Here is a 22708-nt window from a genome sequence, read left to right as displayed (position 1 = left end):
TCCCCCTTTGCTCTATTTATTCCCTTAACATCTTTTCACGTTGTACTTTACACCAGTGGGCTTAAATACTGTACCTGGTCACCAGAGAATCTTCCTGTCTTTATCAGCGCTATACCCACCACACTCTCACTCAAAAGAATTACATTGAAGCAAACAGACCACCCCACATCCCTGAAGAAGTGCCCAAAAGACAGATTACTAAGTCCCTGATCAGCTTTACCGAAATGAAATCCTTCAGCTGGGGTCCAGGAACCTGCTAGTTTAATGAGCTTCGCGTTGGCTGACAGGCACACTAAGGTCTAGGAGCACAAACTAAGATGTGTGTTTATTTCCTGAGAATGTTTCTGATCTTCCCAGTACAAGGCAGAATGGGGAACAGTTCCACTGCCAGTGTCCCTGCTGTTGGTCAAAGTACAGACGTTCCCGTGGCTTTCGGGAGGAGGCCACCTGTCTCCTGATCACACGCCACCCACGCAAGCAGTGACAGAGCAGAACTGAGAACTGCAGCAGAGGCAATAGCTCAGCCTGCCTCCTGTCCCTGCCAACAGCCTGGAGCTCAGCACACTGCACATTAATGAGTCCTATTTTCTACCCCAGCTTCTTTAAAAGCTGCAATATTAACACCTACCGAAATAATTTAACTCTACGTCAGTAGACGGCCTTCATCTAAGCAAGAGAGGCATTTTTTAACTGCTTTGCCAGAGAAATTTAACACCCTCCATCTGTGTGTGTCTGTGCATATATATGCACTCACACATACACACCTATACTTTGTTTTTTATCAGGAGAAGCGAAGGACACAGTCCATGTAACATGCTTAAAACAAAGCCAGTCACTAAAGCAGACCTGGAAAATCTGTCTCTTCTCTGCTGTCTAGATGTCTTCCCTTTCCTGGACTGTGCCCTTGGATGTGTTATCTTTTATGCCCTGTTGTCTTCTGGCTCCTGGGTGGTCTTGGTCTACCAGAAGTCCATCAGAAGTGTAGTCAAATGGGCACACAGGTTGTAGGGAGTCACAATAGCAGGAGACAGAACCAATGACATGATAGGAACACTGGCCTCCCTGGGGGCAGGTGCTTCTTCCGCCAACTTGGAGGCAGAGGTGTGGCAGGGAAACTAGTCCTGGAGTGGTCTTTTGTAGCCTCAAAGTTTACCCCAATGACACATCTGCCACAAGGCCACACGTCCCAATCCTTCCCCAATCCAGTCTGCCAGCTACAGCCCACGCATTCAATCACATGAGCCTATGGGGCCAGGCTCATTGGAACCACCACATCCCTGTGCTTCAGGCTTCCCTGTAGGCCCTGCTTCCTTGCACCTGCAAATCTTCCTGAACCAAACACGCTGTGGCCACCTGCTTGCTTCTGTTAGTGTGTCTGGCTGTTGTGCACACTTTTATACTTGCTTTATTGAATGTCACCTTCACTCTCTTCAAGGAATATGTCATTCCAACTTTACGAATGAGACCATTGGTGATTAATGGGAAATTGTTCAAGGTCACCCAGCTAGTGGTCAGAGTCTGTTTTGAAGTATTACAGGACACAAGGCTTGGGCTCTCAAAAGAAATCTTAAGATTGTATTAGATGTTGTTGAATCTTCCTAGACCCAGCCACAGATTGCTGTGAGACCTGGAAAAGGAGAGCTATGAGGAACATTTCTGTTCTCTGCCTGGATTTCTGTTCCTTCCTTCTGTCCCCAAAACATTCTTGACCTGGAGATTTCTCCTCAGGGAGGTCTTCCTACCTTGCCTGATTCAGAAAACCCACCACCTCATAGTCTTTTCAAAGTCCCACCTTACACTCTTGACAATCCCATACTTTCTACTCTGTACAATCCTCCACCTCACACCCTGTCCAAACCCCCACTTCCTACTCTGTGCACACCCCCACTTCTTACTCTGTACAATCCCCAACCTTCAGAGCATCTATCATAGTTGAAACTCTCAACTTATCTATGAAATGAGGCGATAGCCTCTGACATATCACACTAGACTGTAAGTTCCACAAAGGCCAGTACTGTGGCTACTTTTATACATTGCTTTATTCAGGTTAGTGTACTGTTCGTAGTACACAGTTTACATTCAATACATGTCAGTCATCTTCAGGCCTGCCTTGTGAGGTCATATTTAGTCTTTAAAATCTATTGCTTTAGGAGCAAGGAATGAGTCAGCCTATGCCTCCCAAGATACAAAATTCAGAACAAGAACTCTGAAAGTACAGATTTTCTGACATCATTGATTGACAGAGGACTCCAGAACATCTGGACAGATGCTGCCCCCTCAGCTAGACAGCACACCATTTGAAAGTAGGCCATATACAGGGGAAAAGTTCCTGAATAGAACACCAATGGTTTATGCTCTAAGAACAAGAATTGACAAATGGTACCTCATAAAACTGCAAAACTTCTGTAAGGCAAAGGGCATGGCAACCAACAAATTGGGAAAAGATCTTTACCAATCCTACATTTGATAGAGGGCTAATATCCAATGTATACAAAGAACTCAAGAAGTTAGTCTCCAGAGAGTTAAATAACCCTATTAAAAATGGGGTACAGAGCTAAACACGGAATTGTCAACTGATGAAACTCGAATGGCTCTAAAGCAACTAAAGAAATGTTCAGCATCCTTAGTTATCAGGAAATGCAAATCAAAACAACACTGAGATTCTATCTCACGCCAGTCAGAATGGCTAAGATGAAAAACTCAGGGGACAGCAGATGATAGAGAGGATGTGGGGAGAGAGGAAGATGTCTCCATTGTTGGTGGGATTGCAAGCTAGTAAAACCACTCTGGAAATCAGTTTGGCAATTCTTCAGAAAATTAGACATAGTACTACCAGCGGACCCAGCTATACGACTCCTGGGCATTTACCCAGAAGATACTCCTACATGTAATAAGGACACATGCTCCACTATGTTCATAGTTGTTTTTATAATAGCCAGAAGCTGGAAAGAACTCAGATGTCCTTCAACAGAAGAATGGATACAGAAACTGTGGTATATATACACAATGGAGTACTATTCTGCTATTAAAAACAAAATGGATGGAACTAGAAAGTGTCATCCTGACTAAGGTAATCTAATCACAAAAGAACGCACATGGTATGCACTCACTGATAAGTGGATGTTAGCCCAAAAGCTCAAAATAAACAAGTTACAATTCACAGACCACAGGAAGCTCAAGAAGGAGGACTTAAGTGAGGGTGCTTTGGTTCCTCTGAGAAAGGGAACAAAATACTCATAAGAGCAATAAAGGAGACAAAGTGTGGAGCAGAGACTGAAGTAAAGGACACCCAGAAGCTGCCCTACCTGGGGATTCATCCTATAAACAGTCACCAAACCCCAACACTATTATGGACGACAAGAAGTGCATACCAAAAGGAGCATGCCATGGTTGTCTCCAGAGGGGCCCTGCCAGAGCCTTACACATACAGAGGCAGATGCTAGCAGCCAACCATTGGTCTTGGCCTGGGGTCCCCAATGGAGGAGCTGGAGGGTGGTCTGGAGGAGCTGAAGGGGCTTACAGCCCCATGGGAAGAATAATGATGTTGGCCACCCATATGCCCCAGGACTCCCAGGGACTAAACCATCAACCAAGGGGTACACATGGTTCCAGCCAAAAATGTGGCAGAGGAATGCCATCAGTGAGAAGAGTGATCCTTGGTCAGGTGAGGGCTCAAGAGATGCCCCCAACAAAGGGAAATCAAGGGGGGATGGGAGTGGGTTGGATGGAGGGGCAGATACTTGGAGGCAGGGCGTGGGAGGAGGGGTTGGGGGCTTTGGGGGAGGGGTAAACCGGGAAAGGCTTTACCATTTGAAATGTAAATGAAGATTATATTCAATTAAAAGAGAGAAAGAAAGAAAGAAAGAAAGAAAGAAAGAAAGAAAGAAAGAAAGAAAGAAAGAAAGAAAGAAAGAAAGAAAGCGAAGGAAGGAAGGAAGGAAGGAAGGAAGGAAGGAAGGAAGGAAGGAAGGAAGGAAGGAAGGAAGGAAGGAAGGAAGGAAGGAAGGAAGGAAGTCCCTAGGCTTGTTGTGTGCACAACTGCATTCCCAGAACTTAGACCAGAGATTCACACCCTGATGTTAGATGCTGCATCAATGTCTTCTTGCATGGATGAATTGACAGGCCAATATAAGTGAAGGAAAGGGACTCTCCTCATCTCTTTCCTCAATTCATAGCTTCCTACCCTCCAAAGTGCTTTTAGGAGTTACTGAAGCAAGGCTTCTGACTAATGACATTGCAGAAAAATTGTAACAATGAAAGAAACCTGCGGCACTATAAAAAAAATGAGATGACTTCAGCAAAGCATTGCAGTTCATGGGGTAAAGAGGCAAAATTATAAAAATGTGCAGGCCACAGCAGCCAGTGGCTTCACATAGAGAAAAGTATCAATTGGACAGAAATCCATGCCTTAACTTAGTGTGTGTGTGTGTGTGTGTCTGTCTGTCTGTCTGTCTGTCTGTCTGTGGCATAGTGTGTTCATGCATGTCCATACCACAGTGTATTATATAGAACTCAGGGAACAACTTTCTGGAAATTTGTTCCTTACTCTGTGGGTTCTTAGCATCAAACTCAGGTCACCAGAACTGTGTAGCAAGCTTTTTTACTATCTTGCCAGACTTTCCTTCCTGAAGGTTTGAACACAGTGAAACCATAAGTGATGTCCTGTGGAACTCTGGCTCTTTCTATTTGTGCATGTGTGCGTGTGTGTGTGTGTGTGTGTGTGTGTGTGTGTGTGTTATACACGCAGAGTATTTGAACACAGGTGTGTACTAGTATGAAGGGACCAATCTCCTACTCTACCAGTCTCTCTCTCTCTCCTTATTCCCTTGAGGTAGAGTCTCTCACTGAACCTGGAACTAAGCTAGGAACTATCAACTACAGTAGCCCTCCTGCCTCTGCCTTCCACATCGCTGAAATTATGCATGCGAGCACATAGGATCCTGGCTTTTCATCTGGGCTCTGGGGATACACATTCAAGTCCTCATGCTTGCACAGTGAGGACTCTCACTCTGAACCATCTCCCCAGACCTCTGTCTCTGAAACCACAAAGTGACACTTAAGTCATTGGTTATGAAAAAGAATAAGTACTTGAGAAATATCAGGATCTGTCTTCTCTGAGTCTAAGAAGGGATTCAGCCACATGGATTACTTTCAGGAAAAAGAAAACCTGTGATCATTCTTCTTCCCTGGCCTGTTGTGCTTCATCTTTCCACAGTGTAGCAAACTCTTAATGTCTTCATCATCCAGCACACCTGCAGGGTTCAACTTAGAGGAAGAACCCATTCCCAGGACGACCTTGCTGACACCCCAGTGATATTATCTGTCTTGCATATTTTTGTTTGAGGTGTCCCCTGTAACAACTTCCACAGCCCTCTTGTGCTGTTCTGTTTCTTTTCTAGAAACACACTCTAGACTACAATAGCCTTATACATGTTGGTGTTCACCCTCATGTCTATGTGTAGAGTTCTGTCTGCCTCCTAATGGATCAATTTTTATTGCTGTTATAGAACTTAAACCCTGAGCAGTTTTCAGCCATGTGCATAGCTTATGTTACCTCTGAGCACCATCTTGACACTCACGGTTGCTGTCTGGTTCTTCTGAGGGCTCATTATTATAGAAACACATTCTATCAATTATAGCATGTCTGGATTGTTTGGCAGAAATTTAGGCATCAAACTATGATCAGCTGAGGACCAGGCTATTTTTGGTTTTCTATATTGGAGAAGAAAGTAAATTTTGCAGTGTTTTCCCCAGAATCATTTTATTAGAATCATGGTATTTTCTCCTGACTCCTTTGTAAGGTCCAATACCCAATACAATGTAGGTATCATTTATTGATTGCTTATTGATGGTGATTATCAATAGTTATATTTTTGGCTGTTCCTTTGTCATTCTCTGATGAAGTAGCCTATAGAAACCCTGGCTAGGGCAAGATGTTTCCTAAGACGGTCCTGGTCTTCTTCCTGAGAGGAAAATTCTTTAAAAAGAAAGTATTTAAGGTAAATTCAATATAATATTCCATAAACCTCACAAGAACTAGTGCTTTAATCCAAACTCTGAGGATAGATAGTAATGCACAAATTTTGGCTTTAAATCCTTTAAAGTACTGATCTAGATCAGGCTAAGTCATGTTTGAATATAATAGATTTTGTTATTGGTAAGTTCAGTGAATGTTAACAATAATTTTTATTCATCCTTTTGGCCACCCCTTGATGGTTTTGTGGTTTTGGCAAAGGTTCTTTATTTTTCAGATTTTTTTTTTAAATTTTTGAAATTAATTCTTTGAAAAGTTCAGTGGATTTTTATCATTGTACCATCGCTACACTCACTTTTCCTCACTATTAAAGATCCAATTATAATTTACAGACAAAGTAACATTTAAAAGGCTAAATTTAGGGGCCGAGGAAATAGCTCAATGGTTGAAAGAAGTGGCTGTTCTTGCACAGAATCCAGGTTCCAATCTCAGAATCCAACATGGCGGCTCACACCCACCTGTAACTCCACTTCTACAGGATCTGAGAACAGGCACCAGGCACACACTGTTGTGCACAGACTTAGATTTTAAAAAGCATCCATGGAGATACAATGAATTAATTAGATTTTTTATGAAAAATCTTGCTTTGTCCCTGAAAAGGCAAAGAAGGTGAGTAATGTTAATGATCATTCTAATTCTTGCTTTCTTGGAAGGCCATAGAATTCTGTCTATGCTTGAACTCTGCCTGATGTTCATATTCAAGGTGTTTGAATTTGACAATTTAAGGTCCAGAGGGTTCTACACTGGAAAAATGGGGTAGTTTGGTGGTTGCATTGTTAGGAGAGAGATAAGCATGTGTTGTGTATGTATTTTTCTGAACGGATGCAATAGCCCAAGTTCTGTGAACCCTCGGGTTGCTAAGCTGTTCCTCTGCTTGCTGCCCCACCCTGAGTCTATACATAGGTGGTAGGTCCCATTATAAAGCATTCTTTTATAATATTTCATGAATATGAATTCATGCCAAGGGGTGGTAAGACAAAAGGATTCTGGCATCTTAGCTCAAAGACATCAGATTTGAATTTAACATTCCAGAAAAAGTATCAGAATAAAAGATGAAAGATGTGTGAACTCTTGAATTTTAATATACACAGTATTATAAAATTTTAATCAAATGACTTAAAACTATCACTCTTAGGTTCCTTGCTCTGTATTTAGAATTTTTTTTCCTAATGAATTGCATCTTTGACTTGCATTATGATTTCAGAGCATTGTCCCTAGAAGAGATATTTTGACCATAGACTGGATATACACTAAATAATCACATTTTGATGAGGACTAATATTCACTTGTGAAGCCTCATGTCCTGACTTGGCCGCCCTGATATGGCTATTGCTTCAGAAAGTCAGAAAGAGAAATTTGAGGACTGGTCACTTAACCGTGTTGACTCAGATTCCTTTATAAAATTCTTCTTATGGCCTGGAGCCTTTTAAAGATTATTCCAACATGTCATGTGTGAGACAGGCCAGGTAGGAGGGAGGGGTAGCAGGAGATGAGACAGTGGCCAAAATCTCCAATTACAGTGAAAAAAAAAATGATTGTCTCAACACCTTCTGATTTTTTTTTCTGCTTAAAAACTCTTCTCTGCCAGCATATACTCACTGTGCAAGACAATGGCTCATGATATCTTCATTTGAGAATATCATGTACTTTGGTAATACTATGCAGCCCTGGCTTCGCTTGAACTTGGGAATTTGAAATCATCCTGTCTTATTCTTTGGAGTACCGGGATACAAGTGTGACCCACCATACCCAAATGTTTAAAAAATTCAGATTGTATTCTTCAGTCATGTGTTTTCAGAATCCATATCACCATCTGGCCCATTGTTCTTTCATATTCTTCTCTTTATTTATTTTATTATTTTGACAAAAAGTATCAGGGAGGAAGGGGAGATATCCATCTATTTCAGTGGCTGAAATCCCTCAAGGTTCAGTTCCTTGGGACAAGGAGAGAGGGCCTCTACTGTTCTCTTTCGTACTGTAAGCATTGCTTCCTTCAGTGGCTCATACCCAGGGTGATGTGGGATAATGTCTCTTAGTTCAGTTTCTCACAGCTACCCGAGATGGGTGCTTAGGGGAACCAAAGACGTGGTGAGTGAGCAAGGTTCCAAAGGTTTTGTGGTGCGTGTGTGAATTTGTGGGCATGTGTGTGAGAGTGTGTGTGAGTGCATGTGTACATATGTGCACCCACATGTGTGTGAGTGTGTGTGCATGAGCATGTGGATGTGTGTGTTAAAGTGTGTGCATGAATGCGTATGTATGAGTATGTGTATGAGTCTGTGTGTATATGTGTGCATTTATGTGTATGTATGTGCATGTGTCTGAGTGTGTGTGTATGTGTGTGTGCATGTATATGAGAGTATGTATATATGTATATGTGAGTGTGTGTATGTGTATACTGTGTTTGTATATGTGTATATGTGTATATGTATGTGTGAGTGTGTGTACATGTACACATGTGTTTGTGTATGTGTGTATGTATGTGTGTGAGTGAGTATATGTGTACACACGTGCTTGTGTATGTGTGAGTGTGTGTATGTGTACACATGTGTTTGTGTATGTGTGTATGCATGTGAGTGTATGTATACGTACACATGTTTGTGTATATGTGTATGTGTGTATGTGTACCCATGTGATTGTGATTGTGAGTGTGTGTATGTGTACACATGTGCTTGTATATGTGTGAGTGTATGTACACATGTGTTTGTGTATGTGTGTATGCATTTGAGTGTGTGTATATGTACACATGTGTTTGTGTATGTGTGTGAGTGTTTGTGTGTGTGTGTGTGTGTGTGTGTGTGTGAGAAAGAGAGAAAGAGAGACCAAGAAACAAACAACTAAGAACATCTGCATTGAGATGGAGCAACAAGAGCTGAGACGGAGCCAGCTGGGCAGAACACGCAGAGACCAAGCATAGGGTGCACAGGCGGGAGCCTTCGGTTCACTTCAAATAATTTCAGTCGTCTGACAAAAAAAAAATGTACATACCACACTAGTCTGAATGTGTCAGTTATTTTATTTTGAAAACTTTTGCACATGGTAGGCAGTAAAAATATTTGTGGAATGAATGAAATTATCACCAACACCCCTGAGCCATATGAGAACTAAGCTTAAAATCCTTCTCATTAAAATGCCGTTCTGTAGCTCAGGGCCTCTTAGTCCTGACTCACTTTTATTGGTAACAGTGGCCATCTGTCCAGGCTGACTGCTTTGAAGGTCGTCTCTGTCATTCTTTGCACTGCATTTCTCGCCAGTCGTGGAATCTTCCTATTTTCTTTCTTTGCGTCTCAATGTGACTGCACTGGTCATGCCCTGCCCCTGCCACTGCCCACATGCACCATATCTACAGAACAGCTAACCACTGTGGGATAGTGGACACTGTGTTCTTTCACTTGCCTGGGTGCACATGAACAGTATTAATATTTTACAGGCCTCAATCCTGGGAGTTTGAGGTCATTTGGGCAGCAGTGGAGCAGGTTGCTAACCCTCCTGTGTGCAGCCAAGTCAGGGCACTTGAACCCAGTGTGGGGTGCCATGTGCTCTGCAGTGAGAGAATACTTGGTCAAGGTTGCCGACAACTGACAACAAACATCCGAAGGCTCTTGAGGAGTGGGCACCAAGGCTCCGATGCCATGGTTGCTGTAATTAGAATAGTGTGGAATTAGAAAATTGATGCTCTTCTGGAAGTTTGGACCAATAGAATCTGATGCTTACCAGGGGTAACACAGTGATCTGGCATGCGTAGGATAGGTGTACTACCTGTGCTATAGGGTCAATGGAAGAAAAATCTGATGTTCTCCCTTAAGAAGTATACCCCTTCCCACCCCTCCACCCAGTACTCCGAGGGCGGTACGTAGCCTTGCGGTAGCTCGCTGTGTGGGTGTGGGGGCTCCCCAGTGCCCTTCCCTGGGGAAGTCTTTTGGCCTCCAGCAGTACCTGTTTCCAGTGCTTCATTCCTTTCAGCAAGCCTGACAGAAACTGCTCTCCATCAGTTAGTGAACCAGAACCATTCCCCTGTCCATTCCCACAGAGCCTCTGACCTTTCTGGCAGACCAAAGGCAAAAGCGGGAGCTAAGAGATGGCTAAGAGGCACGGTTACCTGCTGCCCAGTGCCAGCTCTGCTGCTGGCATTTGAGACTTACATTCTCACTCAGTCAACGCTGTCTGCTCGTGAGGATGAACAGAATACTCCTTTTCCCAGCTTAGAAGCCAGGACTCAGAAAAGTGAAACAGTACTCCGTGTACACCTTAGACTCTGCCTTTGACAAAGTGACATGATGTTGTCATCTACAAAGTTTGTGTTTAAGGACTATGCCATACAAACAATACCACACACACACACACACACACACACACAATCATGTTTTAAGCAAGTGTATGATTTTGTGTTGGGTGAAGTTCACAGCCACCCTTGACCACACAGGAACTGTGGGCTGCAGCTTGAATACACCTTTCCTAGAGAGTGTCCATTGTGAAGTTTAAATCTAATCTGCCCATAAAGCTGATGGGTCTCTCATGACACACTGCCTTAGCACCTGTCTCCCATGCTTCCCTCTGCAGAAGTTCAAACAAAAGACACTAGTCCTCACTGGAGAGATGGCTCTACCCAGCTGTGACCTGTATCTGCACACTGTTCATTTCACCAAGACACAGATTTATAAGCTTCCCCTCACACGCCTATGTTCCATAGCAACTTCATCGCATGGATGCAACAGAACCCTGGACCTTGCATAGCTGCCTTCCACCGTGGTTAAATTCACTTAGAGCCATGACCTGCATTCTGTACTCTGAAATCCTGAAACATTCATTGCAAACTGCTTAGCAGGCAGAAATCTCTTCCTGTGCCATATAAAGGTCTTCTAGGCCAGCCCCAGAAGGCTCAGGCATGCTGTAGCCAGGAACCTGGGCTCCAGGGCCACAGTAGGCTGATCCCAAACATCCTTTTTTTTTTATTTGATATATTTTTTATTTACATTTCAATTGATTTCCCCTTTTTTGGCCCCCCACTCCCCGAAAGTCCCATAAGCCCTCTTCCCTCCCCCCTGTTCCCCCATCCACCTCTTCCCACTTCCCTGTTCTGGTTTTGCCCTATATTGCTACACTCAGTCTTTCCATAACCAGGGGCCACTCCTCCGTTCTTCTTGGACATCATTTGATGTGTGGATTATGTTTTGGTTATTCCAATTTTCTAGGCTAATATCTACTTATTAGTGAGTGCATACCATGACTGATCTTTTGAGACTGTGTTACCTCACTTAGTATGATGTTCTCCAGCTCCATCCATTTGTCTAAGAATTTCATGAATTCATTGTTTCTAATGGCTGAATAGTACTCCATTGTGTATATATACCACATTTTTTTTTGTATCCATTCCTCCATTTGAGGGATACCTGGGTTCTTTCCAGCTTCTGCCAGACACTCTGAAGCTAATAAAAAAGAAACTGGGGAAGACCCTTGAGGACATCGGTACAGGAGGAAAGTTCCTGAACAGAACACCAATAGCTTATGCTCTAAGATCCAGAATTGACAAACGGGACCTCATAAAATTACAAAGTTTCAGTAAGGCAAAGGACACCATCAAAAGGACAAATCAGCAACCAAGAAATTGGGAAAAGATCTTCACCAACCCTACATCCGACAGAGGGCTAATATCCAATATATACAAAGAACTCAAGAAGTTAGACCCCAGAAAACCAAATAACCCTATTAAAAATGGGGTACAGAGCTAAACAAAGAATTTTCACCCGAAGAACTTTGGATGGCTGAGAAGCATCTTAAAAAATTGCTCAACAGCATTAGTCATTAGGGAAATGCAAATCAAAACAACCCTGAGATTTCACCTCACACCAGTCAGAATGGCTAAGATTAAAAACTCAGGAGACAGCAGGTGTTGGCGAGGATGTGGAGAAAGAGGAACACTCCTTCACTACTGGCGGGGTTGCAAATTGGTCCAACCACTCTGGAAATCAGTCTAGCGGTTCCTCAGAAAACTGGGCACGTCACTTCCGTAGGACCCTGCTATACCACTCCTGGACATATACCCAGAGGATTCCCCAGCAGGTAATAAGGATTCGTGCTCCACTATGTTCATAGCAGCCCTATTTATAATAGCCAGACAGCTCTAATGTCTACATGACATCAGGTAAGTCCGATCCTCTGAACCTCCATTTGGCATAGAGCTTAAGGAATTCTGTGCTTATGCCAGGCCCTGGTGTTCTGTCTGTGGAATGGAGACAATCTGAGTCTCGCGCTTGCGTCCCATACTCTCACACAGGCTCTGCAGAAGAAACCTGATTCCTGTTAAGCATGAAGTTTCCCAGAGAAGTTCTAGGTATGTGGCCCATTGCTCACAGCCCCTATGCTATTATAAGTCACAACCACCCAGGGCTTATTGCTCTTGACAGCACTTATTTATTCGTGTCCTGATCTTCCTTGTTCGCATCAGACATCTAGTCTTTATTTAGCCGTAAGAATGATGCCCTTTCTTGCCTTACATAGGATGATTCTGGGACTTTGGTTGTGCAAAATTAATCAGATCATCTCTAAGCCAGATTTTCTGTCCATTTTATAGACCCATTCAACTAATCTCTCACTGACAACAAAAAACTTTAACCTAATTCTTTGAAACTGGTTCGTGGATTCATTAACAACTGATGAACACCCGTGCAGTTCCAGGTGTTCTTGATACACCTGTTCTTTCTGACAAGCACATATGATAAAGGAGTGTGTCGGGGGAAATGAACAGGTGTTAGCTAATGATGACTTCAGTAATGGCATTAACAATGATTTATTACAAGTGCCTAAGAAAAATATCTCTGCTTGCACCTGGAAATGCAGAGGGTCATGCCAGCTTAGGTGTTAGTTGATATCAAGAAGGTATGTGACATATGTGACACGTTTACATGCATTATCTTTTCAAACCATCACATGCATCTTTTGATATGAATATTAATACTTTTTAAACAAAGAAACCGAGGCTCAGAGAAATGAATGGCACTGTCCAAGGTCCCACTCCTAACCACTTTGTGGGTGAAGAGCTTACGCTTGTATTCCCTGCCTCCGTCCTCTTGGGGAGTTCTATCCTTCACAGTAGCCCATATTCCATCTTTACAAATTTGTTTTTAAAAGAAAGAAATAGATACCTTGTTGCTGACCAGTTGTGTGACCCCATTGTACTGGATGGTTTTGTGTGTCAACTTGACACAAGCTGGAGTTATCACAGAGAAAGGAGCCTCTCTTGAGGAAATGCCTCCATGAGATCCAACTGTGAGGCATTTTCTCAATTAGCAATCAAGTGGGGAGGGCCCATTTGGGTGGGGCCATCCCTGGGCTGGTAGTCTTAGGTTCTATTTCGGGGAGTGGGGGTCTAGAAAAGGGGAAATCATTTCAAATGTAAATAAAAAATTTATAGAATTACTTAAAAAAAAAAAAAAAAAAAGCTGAGCAAGCCAGGGGAAGCAAGCCAGTAAGAAACATCCCTCCATGGCCTCTGCCTCAGCTCCTGCTTCCTGACCTGCTTAAGTTCCAGTCCTGACTTCCTTTGGTGATGAGCAGCAGTGTGGAAGTGTAAGCTGAATAAACCCTTTCCTCCCCAACTTTCTTCTTGGTCCTGATGCTTGTGCAGGAATAGAAACCCTGACTAAGCTACCCGTCCTCATGTCCTCTGCCATGTGAGACTCTGTTCTTGTCTCGTCTCTCCCAATAGCACACTCCACTACAGGATTGTGAGCTGAGCCAACCTCTCTCCAGAAGTCTTTTCAAACCCACTAGCCATGTTAAACAGCCTAAGATTTGTCCTTGATATGGAAAAAAATTTTTAGAGAATTAAGAATGGATTCATGCAAGAAAATGAGATGCAAAATGTTCTTCCCTTTATACATTTAGTAGCAAGATTTTATATGTGTCTAAAAGGTACCTCAGGAGGAGGCTGCTGGTCACCTAAGCATTTGGCAGACAAAATGGATGCCTTGTTTACAGCTCATATCTCTGGAGAGAAAACAAACAACAAAGAAACATTCGCGAAGAACAAACAAGAAAAAGCATGGATTAGAATCTAAGTTGTCACTGCGTGGCTGTGTAACTGAAGCCAAATGACTGGCTTCCCTGGGCCCCAGATTCCTGCTTTTCATAGCCACCTCATGGGTTATAAAGAGTGAGCAAGTTATTGTGTAAAACTGCACTGAACACTGTGCCCAGCAGATAGTGAGCACACAGTGCACTACAGCCATGTGCCACCTACTGCTGGTGTCTTCCCACACTACATTGCTTTTAGTGTGTGTGTGTGTGTGTGTGTGTTCATACCATAATAACAAACCAGTTCCAAAATCATCCATGCAAACTGATAAAATGTTCTTTTGTGGAAGATGGATGGACTGCTATAGAAAAAAAAAGTTTATATATATATATTATATATATATATATATATATATATATATATATATAGTCTATCACACTATTGATAAAATGTATGATTCTGAACCATGGCAAATTATCTAACAAGCTAGAGGAAGACAGTCTCTAGGGACCATCGTATCATGAGATGGCTGATCCACGAATCATGCTCAAGGTGTAGTCTTGGTCTCTCGCCATATGGGTGATGACCATCAGAGTCTGTCAAGTATTGCCAAGTGCATTTCTCACTTTAGTTATTACTGTGTTATACGGAATGACTAACCCCCTGCAGCATAAAATTAGAATTCTGAATAATCTTGACAGATGCAGAAGTCATTAGTCATATGCTGATGAAGTCACAGACAAACAAGGCCCCAGTAGCTTATTTAGAGAGAACACCTTCATAAACACATGAATGGGAGGATGATGCACATCTAAAAATATGGTAAGAAAGGACTTATACCCATCTAGGAGAAGTGACAGATGCCAATGTCCATAGGGGCCATTCAAAGACCACAGGCTTGGGAATCAAACTTGCATTGCATCATGACAGACAGATCTTCTCTGCCTCACCCCTCTGTGGCTTTCTCACCCTTTTTTTCCCCAAGATTATAATTTCTACATCTGTTAGGAATGATACATGAAGTGACTCCCAATACTCTTGGTTAACAACCTAATATCCATTTCCTAATAACTAGCAGACACTGAAGTCTGTTGGAGGTGGTTGGATGCACTCTCAGATGGTGAGCAGCCAAGTGTAAATCCTAATCAACATGTTTTCTCTCCATAGACTTTTGATATGTGAAATCGTCAGTTGTCCTTGTTTATATTACGGTTGTTCTCCTATGTGTTGCCCTCAATTCTACACGGAAAGAACTGTGAGATGCCTAATACACAGATGCCACTCAATGCTGTGGTGGTTTGAATACAAATACCCCCTATAGACCCATGTGTTTGAATCCTTGGACCATATGGAGTGGCACTATTAGGAGATATGGCCTTGTTAGAGTAGGTATGGCTTTGTTGGAGGAAGTGTGTTACTGTGAAGGCTGATGTTGGGGTCTCAGATGGTCAAGCTATGCCCAGTGTGGCACACAGTCTCCTTATGCTACCTGTGGATACAGATGTAGAACTCTCAGCTCCTTCTCTAGCACCATGTCTTCCTGGATGCTGCCATGCTTTCTGTCATGATGATAACAGACTAAATGTCTGAAACTGTAAGCCAGGTCCAATGAAATGTTTTCTTTTATAAGAGTTGCTATGGTCATGGTGTCTTTTCACATCAATGAAACCCTGACTAAGACAATAGCCTTTTTGATATTCTCTTAACTTCAGCATTTAACCCTGCTGGTCACCTCCCTTAAACGACTCTTCTCTTTTGTTTCAGGCATCATTTTTCAGTTGTTAGGAGTGGAGGAGATAGTTGGGACAAATCCCAAGAATTAATCAGTATTTATGTTCAGCCTCCTATATAATGTGGGGTCTCAGACTAGAACATAAGAATCAAGCCATGATATTTGGGTAGGATTTGTACAGGTGTATGACATTTTCCATCTCTTACCTCATAGAACCTTTTTTTTTTAAATCAGTCATTCTTTCAAAAATTATATGTGTCCCCTGTGATTTGCAAAAACGCTGTGTGTATTCTCAACAGACCATGAAGTAGATAAGAAAATGTTCTGCTTCCAAAGAAAAGACAGCCACAGTAGCAGTAACATAGTCTATTGAGTCTTTGGAAGGACCTTTAATGAATAGTTTCATTATATCTTCAAAACATTAAAAGAAGAAATAAGTATTTCTAACAAAGATGAAATGTAGGGTTCAGGAACAGGGAACCCCTTTTCCATATAAGCACGACAGCTGAGACCTAATGGGTGTTCCCATGTTGGAATCATTCTCCTGTATCACCACTTCTCAGACTACCTTTGTTCTGGTCATTGATAACATCAAGTGACAGTTTATATGACATGTTATTGTCTTATAAAACCATCTTCATACCTCCCCTTGTTCATTTTCACAGCAAGCATCTGAAGGTGTTGTTATCCCACATGTATACAAAAGAGAGACATACACACATTATGCTATAGAGGTTTAAGTAGCTTGTCCACAGTCAACCAGCTAATTTGTGGTGTACCTAGGACTTAACTCTTCATAGCAGCAGACAAAACTTGGCACTTGAGGTGAGACCCACCATTGTCAAAAGGACCTTGAATGCTTCTGTAGAGAGTAGAGTATAAAGGAATCACTGTGGGAGGAAATGAGAAGGGGGCATATTTGACAAGGACAAGAGTAGGAGCAGAGGTGCCCAGCGAGTGAGCAGAGTGAAGCCTCTCCTGTTGAGGAAGATGATTTTTTACTATAGGAATAAAGATCTATTTTGTGTTCCAAGCTCCACCATAGATTCATTCAGAATACTGGGCAATTCCCTGGACCTCTTAGAGCCTACTTCCTCATGCAGAATGCAAGTAGTGATGTGTGTGCAATTTCAAAGTGGTGCAACTGAAATGTGCTCTAGAAATAGGTTTAAAATCATATGTGATTTACAAATATCAGTCCTCATGATATTAATTTTAGATACGATTAATTTGAAGCTCTCAGTATTGAAGCTTAGGGCCCTGGCCACACAGAAAAGCCTGGTAAGAGCACTGATGTCAGTACCAAGGCCTTCAATGACAAGCCAACATTTTAGGACATATGGCCTTAATGTGCAGAAAGAAAACAAAACGTACTCCTTTCCACCTTCATGAAGAACCATGCCAAGCAAACATATCTATCTGCACATGTGTTTATCTGAGCAAAATGTGTGGGTCTATGTGGTTTGTTAAGTTTAAAGTTCACATTTTAGAAACGTAATCTCTGATTCAATGGTGTAAAGAGGCAGAACCTTAAAGGTGACCAGGTCAGGAGGGCTCTGCCCCCACCAGTGGATTAATGTCATTGCCATAGAAGTTAGTCAGAACCCAGAGAATGGGTTCTGGGTAAAAGGATGAATTCCCTTTCCTTCCTTCCTTCCTTCCTTCCTTCCTTCCTTCCTTCCTTCCTTCCTTCCTTCCTTCCTTCCTTCCTTCCTTCTTTCCTTCCTTCCTTCCTTTCTTCCTTCCTTCCTTCCTTCCTTTCTCCCTTTTTCCCTTTCTCTTTGTATATGATACTATCTACTATTTATGATATAGTAAGTATGCCTTCTGAAGACTCAGACTTCGGTCTGCAGAGCCATGAGCAATCAACATCTGTTCGTTATACACTGGCCAGAGTGTGATACCCATACCTGAACAACTCAACTAAGACATGGAAAGAGGGTCAGGACCCATCACTTAACACCACAGAGACTAACTGTAGATACCTTCTCAGTAGAATCTTTGAATAGATTGAGAGATGCTAAGAAAGACTTAAAACTCATACACTATGCAGGGGCAGTCAGCCCTATCTGGGAAAAGGCACAGAAAATAGCTATTATATGAACAGAGAGAAATGCCTGACCTTAGGTGAAATTGGAAAAATAGCTTTCATTGCCTTGCAGAGTCTCTTAGCACTGTTTCAAGCTAACTTGAACTTTGTGTTTTATTGGTCTTATATCAGAGACTCCCCTTGAGTCTCTGATAGCCAGTCCTCTCCCCTAAAAACCCACTGTGCCTTTACGTGTGGCAGGACACAGGAAAGAAATTTGTATTGACTGGATGCTATATTTGCTGGGCACAGTTTTACTTTCTTTAATTTTATTAAATGACTTAAAACTTGGGAACGTAAAAAAAAAAAACAAATCTGCGCTTTACTTTTTCAAGGTCATGGGAGCTCTGTGTAGCCATGAGACTGGCTTTCAGATCACATCTGCATAATTAGAGCCAATTCATAGTGCTTTGGTTCTGAGGATAACTCAGTTTTCCATCTGTCTCATAAACAACATCTGTTACCTTAGCAGACACTTTTAACACCAACATCAGCATGGTGTGAGGCTCTTTATTGTATCTGTCTCTGCTCTATCCTAATGGAAACCCATTGGGCAAGGCAGGTTATCTCTCTAACACTGCGTATTGTTAAGTGGGAAAGATAACAGCTATTTAAGCAGTTTTGTTGAAACCATGACATGAGACTTTTTAACAATAAGCAGGTTATCATAAGATAGATTTATAAAAGGGGGGGCATTTAAAGAAACAGTAAGAATAATATTATTCTAAGCATTCTGGGAAATATATGACTTGGGACTGGAAAGGCTTTAAGATGAGTTTTATCATTTAATGTAGGTATTTTCAGTGTTTCTCCACACTGACAGGGGAGCACATGTCAGCCTTTTCCTAAACACAGCGCTCATGAGGAAAACTCTACCCAACACATCTTCATACACAATTTGGAGGTGAGGCAAAGTCTAAAACACAAATCCACAATCCCTCTCCTCTGATGCTCTGTCCTGAGTGATGCTGGACCCCCTGCCCTTGAAACATTCCTAAACATTTGCGCAACCCGGAGTAAGGGCAGGTGTTAATGGATGCACACCACCCTCAGAAGCACCAAGGACTCGGCTTTTCCCCTCTTTACCTCTCAGTGACTCAGAGAGGCAGCCAGCACAGCCTCTGGGTCCTCCTTAAAGTTTGGGACTCTTCAACTGTGGAATCCAAATGACTCTTCTGGATGCTGTCCCGGAGCAAAGCTCTGGCTTCAAGCTCTTTGGACAACAGCCATCATGAAGACATTTGCTACTGCCAGCACGTTGACGAGAACATGGAAAATACAACTCAGGCAGGAACACACGCAAGCGTTTCTAGGCTACCTTGGCCAGGGAATCCTTGTCATTAGCTTCCTGGGAACGATAAACCATCCGCTCTTCTCCCCACTTGGCTGGTTATCAAGGCTGCAAAATTTAAAAGAGTTCCACTGGATTAAAGGGGAACGGTCAGGAGAAACAGTCCATAAATTTATCAACAGACCCTGCGTTCTCTATTCTGCAGGTTTCCTGTGCTTTGATATGCTTAGGAGAAAGCTGCAGAGAGAAGGGGAGGGGGAAGAGGAGGGGCAGGAAAAGGGAGAGAGAGATAGGGAGGTTGGAGGAGAATATGTTCTTAGACTGTTCATAGAGTGCACCTTGGTTTTTCCTTTTGAGCATTTTGGGAGATTTGGTTTATCATCCTCTTATGTCAACTCATGGTACCCGCTCATGTTTGATCCCATAGTTACCTTCTCTTCATTTTATATTTTCCCTTTGCCTGCCATCTTCTGTTACTACTCTTTAAGGTCTTGTATGCACTGAAGATGCTCACCATGTGTTGCTCCATGTGTGTGTGTGTGTGTATACCTGTGAAAAATGAGCAGCAGCAGTTTGTATACAAATGCATCTTTAGCCTCAGTGCTGTGTTTCTTACGTCCATGCACAGCACAGTGCCTGATGGGCACTCACTACCTTCTTCCTGTCAGCATAACTTTCCATGTGCCAACAGACAACTACTTGCTTGCAAGCAATGTTGCTGCCTGTTTTTCTATGTGTGATCTTGCTGGCTTATGTGAGAACTCTCAGGAAACTCCACTGTCGGCAGCCCAGACACTAAGGCTAGAGGCTGCCTGACATTTTTTTCTGAAAGACTGGGCCAATTCTTATTAGTGATGCAATGTGGGCTCCTGTTCCCTTAACTTATCTATAACTTGGAGCCCTGTAACTTTTTAAAATTTTGTCAGTTAAGTATATGGAATGCTGCATCACTACTGCCTTAATTGCTGTGCTGATGATTATTGACAGGGCTAAGAATTTATCTTGAGTTCTTCAGTTTTCTTCCTTTGTGAATTATCTTTGTATATCCTTTATACATCTTCCTATTTTCCCCCATCGTTTGGTGGACATTACTTTTATAACACCATTGACTTTCAACTTTTTTGTTTATCATTTCCTCTGAGTATAGTGCACATATGCGAAGATTATTGTGCCCATTCCAAATAGAAATGGTGGCAGCAGTTCTCAACCTGTGGGTCGCGACCCCTTTCACAAACCTCTGTCTCTAAAAATGTAATTCATAACAGAAGTCAAACTGCAGTTATGAAGTAGCAACAAAAGTAATTTTAGGATTGGGGGTCACCACAACATAAGGAAGGAACTGTATTAAAGGGTCGCAGCATTAGGAAGGTTGAGAACCACTGAGTCATAGCCTTAAGTTTGCGCTTGCAGCATCCTATTTTAAAATCCTTTTCCTCCTGAAGGGCACATTTCCTTCTTACTTGTTTACAGTTGTGCTTTTACATTAGGGCTTTAAACTATCTAAAGTCTATATAGCATGTAATAAGAATCTAAAATGTCCATTTTCAATATAATAAATCAGTTTAAAATGTTTATTTTCATTATAATAATTCAGCTTTCATAAAACTATCACTTAAACAGCCTTTCTCTTCCCTTTTTATTCACATAAATTTCCTTGCTAGACACTCATTTTAATCTGGTCCATATTTAATGTGTCTACTATTGTGCTAATACCTATTGCTTTCTGTTTGCAACAGGAAGCTTTTCCTTTTGCATTTTGTGTGTGTCTACACATGTGTGTTTTTGTGTGAGTGTGTGTATGTGAGAGTATGTGTGTGTGTGCATGCACATGTGTGTGCATTTGTGTGAGTGTGTATATGAGTCTGTGAGTAGGGGTGTGTGTGTGTGTGTGTCTGTGTGTGTGTGTGTCTGTGTGTGTGTGATTGACTTAACTATTTGTGAATCATAACTCTGTGAGGTTCATTGTGGAATCAAACTTGCCAAGTTTCTCAAAAGTTTCTGCTGAAATTTACATGGAATAAAATGAATACATGATTAGCTTAAGGAAGAACTAACCAATTTATACCAAGTAATTCCATTCATTGTCAAATCTTTTGTGTCTTATAACAGTAGAGTTCTAACTCTAACCCATAATATTCTATGCACTCCCTGTATATTCGCTGCTATTTCTGTTCTTGGGAATTTTAGAAATTATTCATGTTATGAATGCATTGCTTCTTTATTATCACTTCTTATTGATCATGTATTTGGCATCCTTGCTGAATTTCTCAGCTAGTTTTGCTAGTCAGTTATTCTGTGGGGTTCCGATGTATGTCCAACTCTGCTTATTAGATGGTCCACTAAAGCCATGTTCATCCCCCCACACCCCGCTTTCATCCCTAATTTTCCTAGATCCTAGGTTGTACATTGCCTTTTGACATTCGAATGTTATGTCTGTTCTTAGTCTAATATCTGAGAATTGCTCTAGCTGAGGACATAAATAGCTATGTTGCTGAGTGCAAAGCCACAGCCTGGGGTCTTTCATGTTCATTTTCTGATAATGTACTGTATTTTGTGAATGTACAATATCAGTTGGTGACTTTTGGAAAATTAAAAATCAAGTACTTTACCTGTAATAATTTGAGAAATATTTGGTTTAGATGACAGCACACACCTTTTTTCTATAAACAACACACACACACACACACACACACACACACACATTGCTTAAATGCTTAAAGATACAAATTGGGCCTAGCAGAAGTCTGGAAGCACTGTGTGTTTGAATGTCCAGAAGTCTGAATTGTTTTAACTACACATTTTGTTTTCCAGATACTCCCATTGGATGAGATTCATCCTGAAAACAAAGAAATGCCTCAGAACAGCTTCTTAAGATGCTCTCTTTAGCTCCTGTCTGCTACTCTAGACATCAGCATCCCATAGGTCTAAATAGCAGGATCTTCTGCTGACCCTGGAGACACAGGAGTCTCTGAGCTCTGAGCTGGGACAGGCTTTTTGTTTTTTAACAAGATACAATTAACTTTCAGATTCATCTTTCAACTTTCCCCTGTTGGGAAAAGGACACACAGAGCTTGAGTCTGACAGTATCTGGAGGCTAATTATGAGGTTATTGACGACGCTGACAAAACTATATGATTTAGAGTAATCTATATGAATATAAATTGAAGTGATTAAGCTGCCACCACAGCAGAATCTGTGAAGTAATATTGAGATATCTCATTGAATATGGAAGGAGCATATAAGATCTGTATAGAGCTATGGTGTAAAACATTTCAGGTAAAAATATTTAGGTCAAATCATGTATCTCAGTGAAGATTGTGTTGAATAATTTCCCAACAGATAAGGTAATGTAAGAGAGCCATCAACTGGATTTCCAACCTAGCTCCATTAAAAATAATTATCTATGTTTATAATGTATAATGCTATGGTGTTTTAAAATAATTAACAGAGTTAGCATAAGTAATATCATTTTTACATTTGGCTTTTAATCTTCTTATGTGTCACTTTTACAGAGATTTTTTTTTTACAGTGACTTTATTTAGCTCATGAGA

The sequence above is a fragment of the Apodemus sylvaticus genome, chromosome 12 (assembly GCF_947179515.1).
Source record: "Apodemus sylvaticus chromosome 12, mApoSyl1.1, whole genome shotgun sequence".
Classification (NCBI taxonomy): domain Eukaryota; kingdom Metazoa; phylum Chordata; class Mammalia; order Rodentia; family Muridae; genus Apodemus; species Apodemus sylvaticus.
The sequence above is the reverse complement of the archived record's forward strand: the minus strand, read 5'-3'. Positions refer to the sequence as shown.